Here is a 14,358-nt window from a genome sequence, read left to right as displayed (position 1 = left end):
AGAAGGGAAGTCTTCTCAAAAGTAATTATGATAGTCATAATTTCCCATATAAGAAGCCAACTGTTAGTTGAGTTACCTACCATACTTATTTTATCTGATGTACTCATAGAACTTAATACTTTGCCATTTCTAATCAATTGACCTTTAAAAGGTGACTGCTATGTAAGTATATACAGATACATACTCATGTTTACATGGGGAAAATACTGGAGAGACTGTAAGAGTAAAGGTCATAAAGTGATATGCAGCAGGTAAAGGTATTATGTAAAAGTCAAGGAATCATTGTTTCAAGAGATGAATTATTGTAAATGTTCAAGGAATGATGGGGAAAGTTCTTACAGTTTAGGGTACAGCTTAATGCAGTGTAGGAATCAGAAACTGGTGAAGAGAGCTAAGATGATCCTGGTTGTAGACTCCTCTCACACTCACTTAGATATCTTCTATGTTACTCTGTTACTGAGTAGCTCCAGTATAGACTCAGTAGAAAGAAAAGGGATTTCCTGTAGTAGATATCAAAGATTTGTGACAAAGCTTTCCCCTTTCTGTATGTGGTAAGAGGAATTGTGCAGCTGCTCCCTAACAGGGCCCCACCTAACATTGCTGGCCAACAGCAATGCTCTGTAACAAACCAAAAACCAACTTTGATCCAACTGCAGTTAAATATAAGGTACTAGATGCTTTGACATATTTTGCTAACGCTTTGAAAAATGGCCTATTTGAGATGAATATTAGTGTGACACACAGTACAACTAGATGGCAGCTATCATTTTAGAAAGCAGCATGACTTCTTAAACCATTTATAAGGGAAGTTATTCGCATTCTTCAGAGTTTACTGTGAGATGCTCCAATTGATGACTTTTGCAAAGCAAAACAAATCCATCTGAATTCAGTTTGCAACCACTCTTTGTCTGTGCTTCACCTGTAAATTGATAATAACATTCTACCCTCTCTCTTCTCTTCCTCCTTCCTTTCCCCACTCTCAGGGCTGCAATTCAATTTGATTTGTGGCAGCCCCAGGACCACTCTGCTGCCTCTGAGAGTGGGAGAGATCCACTCAAGCTGCCCCTGAACAGAAGCCAGCACAAGCCTGGCAGAAGTGACTCCCTTGGGTTTTGTGGCTTGCACAGAGTATGTACATGCTTCAGTGTCTGAGAGCTGGTTATGTCTACATAACAGAAAGCAGACTGAAAACAGAGAACTTCAAGTCTGGACTGCAGTTATGCCTCCCATTTCTGTATATAATTCCAATTTGGGATGTTGGTATTTGGCTAGGACCACTCAGCTACAGTATGTAAGTGATGACATCTGATTACAAACATATTAGGCATCAGTAAAGAGTAATCTCAGCATCTCATGGATAATGTAAGTGCTAATTATTATTAACCTGTTTGCAATCTAATTCACTGCAATTTTTGAAATACACTGAAAAAACCTCTCAGAAGATATAACGTAAAAGATCTTATGGCTTATTTCAAAGCTTTTATAAACTCTGACATAGAGCATATACTTAGTAGCAATATTTTCCAATGGACATAGGCATGCAAAATGAAAGTCTGAATTTAGAGAAAATCATATCAGGACTAAAGACTAGTCCAGACATCTTAGATGTCTGTTAAGGAAGAGCTTCTCTCTCCCTTAAGTTCAAAACTCAAAGTACTGAATTCAAAATGCAAAATATGGATATGTGTGAACATGTATTAGTAGGCAGGAGACATTAATGCATTTTGTCCTGTCACGTTGCTGAGATATACAGTATCCAGTCCTATTTTTTTGGTCTGTAGTTGATGGACTCATTACTGTGCAAAGCATAAATTACATAAGTAGAACTATATATATCCAGCAAGAAGTGGGAAAATAAAATTAAATACTTCTCCAGGCAGGTTGTGTGCAGCAGATATACCCTGATTTATTCTATTAAGAAAAGCGAGTGAGCACCATAAAAGCACAGCCCTAACAGACCTCTCAGAAACTGGGAAATCAGTTACCTGGGACCACACAGATGAAAACTGACCAGTGACTTGTTGCTACTCTGAAGCAGTAGAGGAGGCATACCTACATATATTCACTCATCCCTTCAAACCAAAATCCTAATGTTTCTTGTTTGCCAGTTGGGAACTAATGTCAAACTTTTGCTAGTCAAACAAAAAAAGGGAAGACGGATTAATTTGACCAGCAGTGAGTGGAGAACGCCCCTACCTCTACTCTACCCTGGGTGAGTGCTCAAGCATCATTATTTTGGGGAAAGGCACATTACTCTAGCATCAGGCAGAATTACTACTATCAGCCCACAGTGCTCTCTGAGGCATTTTTGCCAGGAATTGCCTTAGGTGTAAAAAATGCCACAGGGTGCTTCAGCTTGTCTACTCCAAGTCTAAGTAAGAACTGTTCTTCCTCTGCAGAACACATACAATTTACACTTGGGGTAATATACAAATTAATTCAGTTTCAAAATAGAGAGATGACAGTATGACACTAAATCTTTGCAAGTAGTTTATATTAGATCCTCCATATAAGGCATCCTAAGAGAATGTGCCAGGAAAATTACTCTTCCATCCTCATGTACATTACTCTGTTTAGTATCTGAAAGGGATTCTGTGTTCAGCATATGAAAGTTCTAATAAAGAAGGTGAGAAAAAAAGAATGTGCTGCAATATACAAATTAATTTAATAAGTCACATGTTATTAGCAGATATTTTTGTTACAGGAAACCACTCTTTCTGGAGTTTTGAAATGCTTAAACAAGGAAGGGTATTTTAATTGGAACAAGATGTCTTATTCATAAACCTAAAATTGCCTTTTTAAACATAGCATTATTGCTCAGTATTTTTTATATTCTTTTAAAGGAGGAAGACTGAACAGGCAAATGATGCACAGGGCTGTCCTGCGAAGTCCAAATGAAGATCTTCAACCACCCTCTACTTGTCTGCAGAGTCAGCTGTACACTCAGTTCAGGTACTAAGTGTTAAAATGCATGTCTGTAGAAGAGCATATCAAGCTGGAAGTCTTGAAGATGATTTCAGTACAGCTGTAGGTATATAAGCATTTCTTATAGAGCCCAAATGGGACAATTGCTTCACTTACAAAACATGAGCGAACAGTCCTGTGTGTGACTCCTTTGTGCTCAGCTTCACATAACGTGTCCTGTAAAATATGTAAAACATACAGGGACACAGGAACAGAAATGAAGGGAAGTATGTGTGGTGTTATTCTTTGGAGTGGACAATAGATTGTCATGTTTATGTAGCAGTATTTTCACTATGATTGTAAAAACCATCAGTTGTTTTTGATTCTGCAGAACCTGAGACCGGGAGACCACACATCAATGCTGCCACAGGGCTGGTACCCCTGACTCTAGGAGAAATAAGGTAGGCTTTGCTGAGAATTAGAAACTGCTACTGGCTTTAGCATAGGCAACCCTCAACTCTTGCCTTTATTTGTTCTCTTCAGAGGCTGGAGAAAGCCCGCCTGGCTTCCTGTCTCTCTGTGTGTATGCACTAAAGAGTTATTATTTATTAAGGATATCAATCTTCTGCATGCTAGTTTCATTCTGGGCTTCCTAATAAATTATTAGAGAGTAAACTATTTTGAAAACTTATTTTAGCTGTCATCTTTTAAATTGCTATTTCAATTGTACTTGGAGCATGTAAACTGAAAAAAATTCTCCAGGAGCAAGAAAGACCTAGGCAAATCTCTACCACATATTCTCCTCCTGTGTTTCTATACTGGCCAAAAAGCAAATCACAGCCACCATGCCTTTAGCAGAACTGCATCCCCTTTAAAATCCATTAAATTTGTGTCTGAAAGAAACCTAGCAATGTATATAGCCTGACATTAGGGTGCCACACCTCATAATCCTTTTGCTATCTGTGATGTATCTGTGGTTTCAAATGCTTTCTTTTAAAGGCTGATTTTCAGTCTGCTTACAACAGCCCACACCTAGAGCTGTCCTGTCTTAAAGCAAAGAAACTGTAGGACTGTAATAATGCTGCATTAAAAGCAGCCCTTTTGCACACAGTCTAACACAGCATAATTGTAGGTGAAAACCCTCTAAGGTTAAGCCTGCTGCTTTAGATGCTTCCTCGTATCACTTGATATCAAGACAAAAGGTATGTTAGATCATGTAGTGTCAAAATCTTGTTCATGTCATAGCTGAGTGATTAAAATGTCAATATGCTTGCTTTTTGTGGTTTTTGCAGTGCCTGAAGTCAGAGTAGTTAAGGGTGTGGGCAGAAAAATCTTTAATGCCACAGATCAGAGCTGGAGAGCTGAGCACCGTGGCTATCAGACTGATTAATTAAGTAGCAGAAATCATAGGAGAAAAATCTAATGTGTTTCAAATTAAAATTCTACACTCTTTTCCCTCTCAGCTCTCTTTGCTCTGAAATCTCACTTCTCTCTATTCACTCCTCTCTCCTCTCTGTATTATTTTGTACACACCTTCAAGTGAAATAAAAGGCAGAAAGGGGGAAGGGAAAGGCAAGGCATATATCTCAGCAGTGCCCTGCTAGCAGAAGAAAGCTGTAGACTCACCATTCCTTAACCCCTTTGAACAATGAGTCTAAGTTACACTGTTTTTAGTAACCCTACAGTTGTGGTGGCTAGCACTGCAATAATTCCCATGTTGTGGAGCTTCAAGCCACAGAATTTTGAATAAACAGCTTTGTGAGGGTCCTTTTTATTAAACAAACCATGTTTGCCATATACTCTTTTGCAAAATGTATATCTTTCTAGCTGCAAAGATGTTTTATAAACCCACTGGAACTACTGCAGAAATTTACCTTGGCTTGATAATGTTCCTCCTACATGCAGTCTCATCAGAAAGAGAAAGATGAACACACGAATAAATAAAAATGAAACCACATATATCATGAAAGGAATCTTCCATCTGCTCTTTCAGAAGGCAGAAGGGAAGAGAATGAAGGGAACAAGGGATATCTTTTGGACTGACACATGCTCCTAACCACCACAGTAAGAAGGTTCATGTGACAAAGCATAAGCACTGATGCTCTCTCCATATACAGCCTCTCTCAAGAAACATTGTCCCTCTCTCCACAGCCTCCCACTGTATTTTTTAAACCACTAAATGAAGATTTTAGTCTGGCTACAAAAGCCAGTGAATTTTAAGAAGCTCAGAAAAACAAATTATATGCTCTCATGATGCACCAATGATAAGAAGGTTTTGCTTAACAAACCTTAACCAAAGAGTCTGTTCCAATTACCAAGAGTTATTTAAACAGGGGAAAAGAAGTCTTTTAATAATAATAATTTATGTATAAAAAATAACTCTAGACATTTGATTTCTTTTTGGCATGCTCCTCCTCACATGGGGAAATCCCCAAAATCTGCCTGTTCAGTTACCCTTGAAATTAGACACCTATTAGGCAAGGAGGGAGGATTCTCCTTTAGCTGTACAAATGTTTCCATCATGGTGTTTGCTCTGTTTTGTCTCTGTCACCAGCTACAGGGCAACTTCACTTCCTATTTTTAATGAAGAAAGAGACAGTACACAGATGTTTGTAATTAAAATCTCAGCTCTAACAAGGAAGGAAGGACATATGGAGAGACAGATTTATCAATCAACTAGCTGCATGAGTCCCTATGATTAAATTCTGCAAAAGCTACACCCAAAGTATAAAAGTGAATTTCAGGATGAGATTCTCCCTGTTGAATAGCCTATTGCAGGTACCAATGAAGTAAAAAAATATGTGACATCTTTGCCTTCAATGAAGAGACATGCACATATACTTCCATGAATAGGTCACAGCACAAGGCAGAATACTAAAGTTAGGCAGCTTGGCACCCCTGAGTTCCTGAACTGCATCCAGTATCGAGCCCTGGCACATAGCTGGTGGATTTATCCGAGCTGTTCCCCCTTTCTGACTCACCCTCTCCAGGATGTAACCATTTCAGTAGTAAGGTTGCTGAAAGAGTTTGATGTCCATGCCTCAGCTGCCAAGTTTGTTGTCTGGCATCTTAGTACAAATGTCATACACTCACATCTTTGTGTTCTGTATTCAGCCTCTGTGGACATTTTCCCCTGCCTCCTCTCTTACTTGTACTGACTGAACTTAGTACAGGTTGCAGGGTAAAGGGTATCCTCATGCTTTAGGTCTTCAAAATGTATAACAAATGCTGGTCCCTTTCCTGGAGTAAAATCCCTCCTCCAAATTTGATTTAGCTTATTAACTTATATTTAGCTTATATTGATTTTTATCAAATAAAATTTGAAAGCTGATCATTTTATATGCAGGAAATGTTTCATGTTCCTTTCAAGCAATCTCTTAGGAGTGCATTTAAGTGAGCTGAAATGCCTGCTGTGATATTCCACCCTTTGCTTCTTGAAAGAGTACATCTACACGTAAAGGAATTTATTAATCTGCTGGTATTTTTAGTGAGCTGTGCTATCAGAGTAGCTTAAAGTAAACCTAATCTTAAAAAGATCACATTTTTAGGTTATAAGGGACTGGGGCAAAGCTAAGAATGAAACTGCAGACCTGAAATTGTGAATTACATGATCACTAAATATAATTTTTTTTGTAAAAGGTAGACGTTTTTCTTTGCATTTTTGAAATGCAATACAGAAGCAAAAGAAAAGGCCTGCCTTTTGAAAATGCAATACAGAGGCAATCTAAAAAAAAAAAATGTGTCAATTCTATTATCTGGAACTGCTATTCACTGATGCCTTCTGCAAAGAAAAAAATATAATAGTTAATCTTTATTTGGCACATTGTGTATTCAATGAATAGCACTTGGAATTTAACACTTGGATAAACATTTAACTATCTGGCACTAACTAAATACATCACTATTAAGGGGAATTTATGTAAAATATAATCCCACTAAGCAGCAGTGATTACCATTCAGTATCATTAGGGTAAGCCAGTTTACTGGGAGACAGTCCAATAAAAAGCAGTCACCTTGATTTAGTATAGTTATACTGTAAAAATATATTATATACAGCTCTTAATGAGGAAACATTTCTGGATTATGTGTGTACAATATCATGACAAGGCAACAGCCCATGAGCTAAGATGCAACAAACATCCTTTCTCAGCAAAAAGAAGGAACACTTTATAACAGAGTATTTGAGCCAAAACTCCCTCTTAAAAAATATTCATCAGGATCCCCAAATTTTAGCAGGACATTTGACTAGAAATCTTTGCAGGTAAGATTAATGGCTTGATTGGCTGAGCTGGCCCAATTAAATTTGAACCCCTGCCTCTGTTAGAAGAGATTATCTGTGTCAGAAGCAGATTAGAAATTCTTGCTATGAGATGTGGGGTTTTGGTTTGACTGCTTCCTACCAGCCACTCAGGTACATGCATTCAGCGTGTTGTTTTTTTTTTTTTTTTTTTTTTTTTTTTACAAAATCTTATCTTTATATCTGTTTCTCCCTTCTGCCATTTCTCTTCTTCCACTAAAATAAAAATCTTATGTTCCACTGTATTCCTTGTAACTCATCCATTTAGTTTCATTTCTTCCTTTTTTATTTCTACTCCTTCTCCCCGCCCTGTTTTGAATAGATGTTAAATGCATTATGCCCACTCCACTGAATTCCAAAGATGCTGAATCAAGGTTTAGAAGTAGCTAAACAGACACTAGTTCATGTCTTCAATATGTAAAAAAAACCAAGTCCTACAAGATACTATGATGCCTTAATGCTGCTCTTAATATTTTTGTAACTTCCAAGACAAACCAGGAATAATAATAAAGTCCTAGAATCTTTGTTATAGGCTAAGGACACCATCTACCTAAAGAATACTTTAATCTCAGCAGATAACTACATTTCAGGAGACAGTTAGCAATAATACTGTTTAGTTTTAGTCTTATTCAAGGAGGACATTCAAGCTTTCATCTGTGTATTTCTTCTTCATGGATAACACCATAAATGTCTGTTGCTTGATTGAATGTTCAAGCTGAGACATTTACATGTCAGGACTAACATGCAGGTCCATGCCTGCTGAGTCTGAGTATACATCCATGGGTGTGATGCCTAGAGAGGCTGACCTAGAACAGAGGCTGGACAGAGCAGGTGTTTATTAAAAGGCCTGAAAGGATACACCTTGGACAGTACAAGAGCCTGGCCAGGGCTACACCCAAGATGGACCCAAAATGGTCACAAAATGGATGACCGATCACGAGGTCCCACACTTCTATAAATTTTGGTCCATTTAACATATTGGGGTTAATCGTCCAGTTACAGCTTCAGGTCATGAAGCCCCATCCTCCCTGCTTGCTCTCTTCAGTTCATTGTGGTTTATGCTTTTTGGGCTTAAGGCTTGCAACAGTTGTCCTTGGTTCTCAGGCTGGAAAAGGATTCTTTTGTCTACCTACCCTGTGAAGACAACTTACCAACACTTAACATGAAGTTCAGAGTTACACACCAAGACAGCACAGAATCTGAAAAATATGGAAGCTAAAATTTAAGGCACCAGGTGGCCTCCTACTCCTTCCAAGATCACAGCTGGGAGACATATACCAGGGATCACTGGAGGGCACACCCAAGGAGGATCAAAAATCCTCCTGGGAGACTGCTACTAAGAAGAAAGGGAGATGCTAAAGATCAAAGAGGAATAAGAAAGCAGGGAAATGCCATTTGTCAGTGAACTTAATTCTACTAGTTATCAGTTGTTTTAAGGCCACTAATCCAGTTAGTACCACTGCCTATTCCCTTAGTTGTGCTAAGCTCTCTTGATGTGCTTATGCACTGCCTTGTCACAGCTTACATGTAAAGTGTGCTAAATCTGCAGGGATGCTGAAAGCTCTGTTTTTATTTATACAAAACAACTGTGGTCAGAATAGGGCCTATAGACAGTTATTGTTTTAAGCTTTAATACTGTGCAAGCATTCACAATCAGGAAAGCATTGTTTGTTGGCCACAACTTGCATGAAACAACAGTATCATCATTTTACTCTTATTCTGCTCATAAAATTTCTTCAAAACAGAGAAAGATTAGTGTGCTGATGCTTAAGAATACGTTTTCTTGAGCATGCTCTGAAATGTGAAGCTTTTTCTCCATGCTCCATTCCACAAAAGGGAACAGAGAAAGCTTAAAATATTTAGCTAATAGGAAAAAATGAAAGTGATTTTAGTTGTTTGGGCCTTAGAATAACTCTGCTATGACAAAAGGTTCTACAACTTAATTTTTTCTATGTTTGGAGCAGGAGGATAGATATTTTCATGCAAATGTGAGAGGGCTGTGGAAACAATAGCTGAAATGACTGTTTCTTAATTCTCTGTGTACTAGAGAGGTACAAGGCTTCACTGAAATGAGATGGCACTTAGTGTTACAAGTTAACCAGACAGTTGCCTGCCTGACTCTGCAATGAATAAAAAAGAGTGCGTACACAAAATTATCAAGAATGTCAAAAAAAAAAAAAAAAAAGAAGAGGTAAATAGATAAAAATAGGTACATCTTGCATTTTTCTTTTAAAAATCAAAGATATTAATAGCAAGAATAATACATTTTAAAATGTCAGGTTTTTTTTTTTTTTTTTAGTTGAGCCCTGAATTACAGAATTATAAAATTGTCAATTCTTCATGATTTTTCTGCTCCAGTAGAGGAATTGTTCCATTTTCTATGGCCAGGGAAGATCAGAAAAACAAACATCAAGTATAGGAAGCACAAGTACTAACTAAATTCAACAACATATGGAAGCCATGGCTATGAAGAACAGAATAAAATGAATTTCCAACTGAAATATAACCTCTGTGTAAACATATGGTTGTGAGAACTGGAAATCCACCAAAATAATTAAAGAGAGAAAACTAGATGCCTGTTAAAGCAGGTGCCTACCAAAGTTTTAGGGCATTCAATGAGAAGTTTCACGACTGACAAAGGAATGTGAGAAATCTGCTGTGTCTCCAGATAGCCAAGATTTTCTTAAGCACTCCAGATGCTAACACATCCTCCTCTGGGATGCCATCAAATAGGAACAAACCCATTTCAGAAAACCCACTGACGTGTCCCAAGAGAAAACCTGAACAAGAAGCTTTAGGTAGGAGGGATAAGCCCATGGTCCCTACACGCTGGAACAGCAGGAAGTGATGGCAAAAGCTTACTAGAAATTGCTCAGGTAATTTGTAACAATGTTATTTTTCCTGATACAACACAGCCAGTATATTCTAAACAAAGCATGGCTCCAGCATATACATTCTGGGGCAAAGCAAAATACTATTATGAAACTGGGTGCATTATGGGAAGAAAAATGGCACTCTAAAGTAGCCTTTGAATAATGCTGAGATTTCCAGTTTCAAGCACGAATTAAAATTTTTCATGTGTCATGTGATGGTTCCTTGAGTTACTAGGTATCAGCAAAGCTCAACAAGTAGAAAATAAGGCATCTTAGTCAGCCACATCTTTAAGGTAAAGGGCATTATTTCAAATATTTCCAACGTTTTCAAAACTGGGGCCTTGCCCTCTCACGTAAGGTTATCTTTATTGCTATGATTTTGCTTAACCACTTTTTCACACAAACATATTCTTAATCTTCTTAAAAGTGTATGTAAAAAAATATTTCAAATGCATGTGTCAGCCTTTCCACTTCAGCTACATGTCAGACATTTTCAGAGCCAGGTGCTGAAAGCTGGGATTAGTGGGCATTTTCAGCTTCTTATGCTGAGTACAGCAGAGCCAAAAATAACATTCTCAGCAGATTTTTCAGATTTCTCATTTATCCAAAATGGGTTATTTATGTCTGCTGTAACTTCTTGTATCTGAAACACAGCATGTCTGGACTAGCAGTAACTTTTTTGTTGGTGTTACTGCAATAATTATGTCCCAGAGAGCCTGCTGTTTAAAAGAAAACCTCTATTTCCTTTTTGCTTCCTTTCTCTCAGGCAGTCCTTTCTTGTGGACATTTATTTAGAGATCTTAGGATAAATGCATTTTTTTGATAGGCACAGTATTTATGAAATGGCTCTTAACAACTATAAATTTGTATATGCTGACTGAATATAATGGCCAGTATTGTTTTCTCTTGTAATTCCTTATACAAGATGATTAACCATTTGTTCCCAATATCCAATAGTAGTACATACCCATATTTTCCTTGGGTGCGAGATACGGAATAAAGCAATTATTCTTCACTTACTTCATTCCAGAAATGTAAGCATATGATCTTTCAAACTAATTTTCTTCAGCACATGTTTTACTCATACTTTTGAGGAGGTTTGTGCCTCTCCTGATTGTTATGATCATTCTACACCCCATGTCACTGTAAATAGTCTACTTCCAGATCAGCAAAATTCTTTCTAGACAATAACACATCAATCCATGTCTGTATAGAACTAATCCAAATTATGTGGAGCAGACAATGGAGTAACGTGTTTTAATGTATAGTTGCTAAAAGAAAACACGTGTAATACATGACTTTCACCTCCTGGTTTAATATAAGTCAGTAATTCATTTAGTGCATGGCTGGCTCTGGTATTTTGCTGCTAACAATGCTTATGGATTGTGTACCTCAGCCTTTCCTTAAAAATCTGAATTATGGGAAGTTTAGCAGATGGTGAGTGCTTGCAGGTGGACAGGGATCAAATATTTGTGGTTTTCTTTCAGAAGCAAGGTAGACAGAATCTCAGTTTATGCGAATGAGGTAGATTCACGGAGCTGAAAGGTAATGTAAGAACGTTACCTGTGAATCTTGACTTATGTAACCGCAACTTTATGGCTGCCAAGTCCCCAGAAATGCTAGTTAACTTCACTGGGAATGCTGAAGGAACTCCACACAAAATGAGGTATGTCATTATTCTAATGCATATTTATGTCTCATTCTTCTGTCATTGTTGCCTCTTTCATCTTCAGAAAAAAACCCCTCAGTTTTCTCTAGTGCCACAAGCTAGACCATATATGACTGGCCTCAGACAGAAGTGCTGGTGACAGACAAGAACTAAAATATCTGCATAAATAGGAATATATATATATTTCAAAACAATGTCTCCTAAGGAAACCATCTGTGCAGGATTTTCAGACCCAGGTCCCAGATGTGAAGAGCTATGCAAGTTTCTCCTAGACAAACTGTTGTTAAAACAATTTGAATTTGGCTTGCCAAATATTTACCAGAAGTTATCAAATTCAGCTGAGTATTTGACTCATCCTTCTGTAGAATAGCATATGTGTGTGTGCATGGACCTTAATTTGACTGACAAATGGCAGAATAACTCCTAAAGTCAGGCAGGAGGTATCATGTTCCAGGGCATTACACTTGTCTAGGATTATCAACAGATCAGTTTTGATAAGGAGAGTGAAAAACAAAAGAATACACAGCAGATTACATAGAAAGAAATGAAAAGTTATGATATTCATCATAACTTTGTCTTCTCTTTCTATACAGCAGAAAGTATGAGAAGAAAGTAATGTTTTAGCATAATGAAAACATAAAGATTGTATGCAAAATAAATGGAACCACAATTTTCACTGTACTCTTAGACACTAGGGAATTTAACATTCTGCAGCAGCCACAAAGCTATGCTGCATGCAGATACCAATGGATAGTGGTGTAATGGTCACTAAAACATTCATGTGTACATGCACTATGCAAACTGAAGTTGTCCTTTATTGAAAATCTCAATTTGTTGCAGTATCATTGGGTTTAACTACTGATTGCGGCTGGCAGTAGATGGGAGTGGGTTGCATTAGCATATTAGTCATGTACTAAATTTTATATAAGATAAAATTATATTTTTATCTCCAAGTCTTAAAGCAGTGAATAAAACTTTAACTTCTGTGATTAACAATACTACCTTGAACTCCCAACAAAATCACAGTCCTATAAAATTCTCTTAAACTATTCATTGTATGGCTTGTTTCTCTCACATTAATATGATGATTTACTGAACTATAATATATATACTTCATTAATTTAATCATACACATGGAAATATACTAAAAGAGAGCAGAATAACTGTTTGCAAAATATTATTTAAATGATTTCTGCATTACAATTAATGTGTACTTTTATATAAACAATTTGATTTCTCATTGTGTAATAATTTATACACAGACACAAAGGTACAGTGTGTCTCTCATAACTAGGTATTGTATATATGATAATACACACTATAATTAAAAATCAATCAGCCAAATCCATATTAAGATGTTAAGTGGATGGATGGGAGCTATGAGAAAGTGTTTAGAAAGCTGATTCTCTATCTATTTGTTGAATCAGTCTATTATATGCAATTTACCTCAATCTCTGAAGCCTTTTGAATGTATTGCTGTTCTCATAAATTATCTCAATCCAGAAGTCTGTTCTCCAAATCATCAAACAACCCTGATAACTAAAGCCCATTGTCTAAAGAGGCTTGGCAAAACTTAGGTATGGAAGTGTCCAGTTCCCTTGAAACAGAATTGATATACTTACTGGTTCCTAAATTACCAGCAAGCTGTTTAAAAAACTTCTCCTATCTGACCCATCTAATTTTCAGTGCATTATTTCAGTTGCCCTCAATCTTGGGCAAATGCAAATATATGGAGATGTGTATCATAGGGCAGCTCAGCAGGGCTGTATCTATGTCACTGACTTACATACATAGAGCATGGGAAATTATGCAGAGAATAAATTTTCTAGAACTACCCCAAAGAGAGAGGTCAAAATCCTAACAATCTGTTTATCTGATCTGGCAGCTATGAATCTAGAAGAGAAAAGATTTTGGAAGGAAGAGCAAAGCCCTAGACTGAGACAGAAGAGTCTGGTTGCAAGGAAGCATCAGTATGTTTGCTGTACATTAGTAAAATTATTTTGCATCTGCCAGACTTGTTCTCTGACACAGCTATGTGATCTTCATAGGCAAAATAGCAAACTCTGTTATTTACACGAGTAAGTTGTCACTTTTCATATGATCTTCTTATTAGTACTTATTGTTTAAGTATTAGGCTTAAAAGTAGTGGAAGTAAATCCAATTGGAGGCTGGATTAAAGTATTGGATATACCTTATAAATAAATCCAGAATCTTCAAAAAAAGGATTGATCTATACCTTAAATATTTTATTACTTTCTGGCTGATAATCTCCTTCTAAAATAATGAGAATTGAAAACAGACTACTATTAAATGCAGACGCTGTTATAATCCATTTTTGACTTGATCTGGATGGTGCTTATATTCAGTTGTGAAAATCCTCATCAAGTATTTTACACCAAGTAATCCAAAAGGCTTTGATTTGTAGAATACCATCATGTGAAAAAAAACAAGACTTATCAATAGTTTGTACTTTTGAGTGCACTGATATTTCCAGAGGACTAACTCTTTTTTTAAATAAAGAAGTTTTAATCACAGCTTGTACCTATCCCGAGAAGTTTTTCAACCTGAAATTATACACATATTTTTCTTCTGCCACAATCTGAAGCACTAAGAAA

At 36.9% G+C, this 14,358-nt stretch overlaps 1 protein-coding gene across 5 annotated transcripts in view; it reads right to left on the bottom strand.

Annotated features, from left to right (window-relative positions):
* The window catches only part of RAP1GDS1 (Rap1 GTPase-GDP dissociation stimulator 1), a 91,045-nt gene that overhangs the window by 43,860 nt on the left and 32,827 nt on the right, over positions 1–14,358 (bottom strand). The window lies entirely within an intron of this gene.

Source organism: Vidua macroura, chromosome 4 (assembly GCF_024509145.1).
Source record: "Vidua macroura isolate BioBank_ID:100142 chromosome 4, ASM2450914v1, whole genome shotgun sequence".
NCBI lineage: Eukaryota > Metazoa > Chordata > Aves > Passeriformes > Viduidae > Vidua > Vidua macroura.
This window is presented reverse-complemented; position numbering and strand designations above follow the sequence as displayed.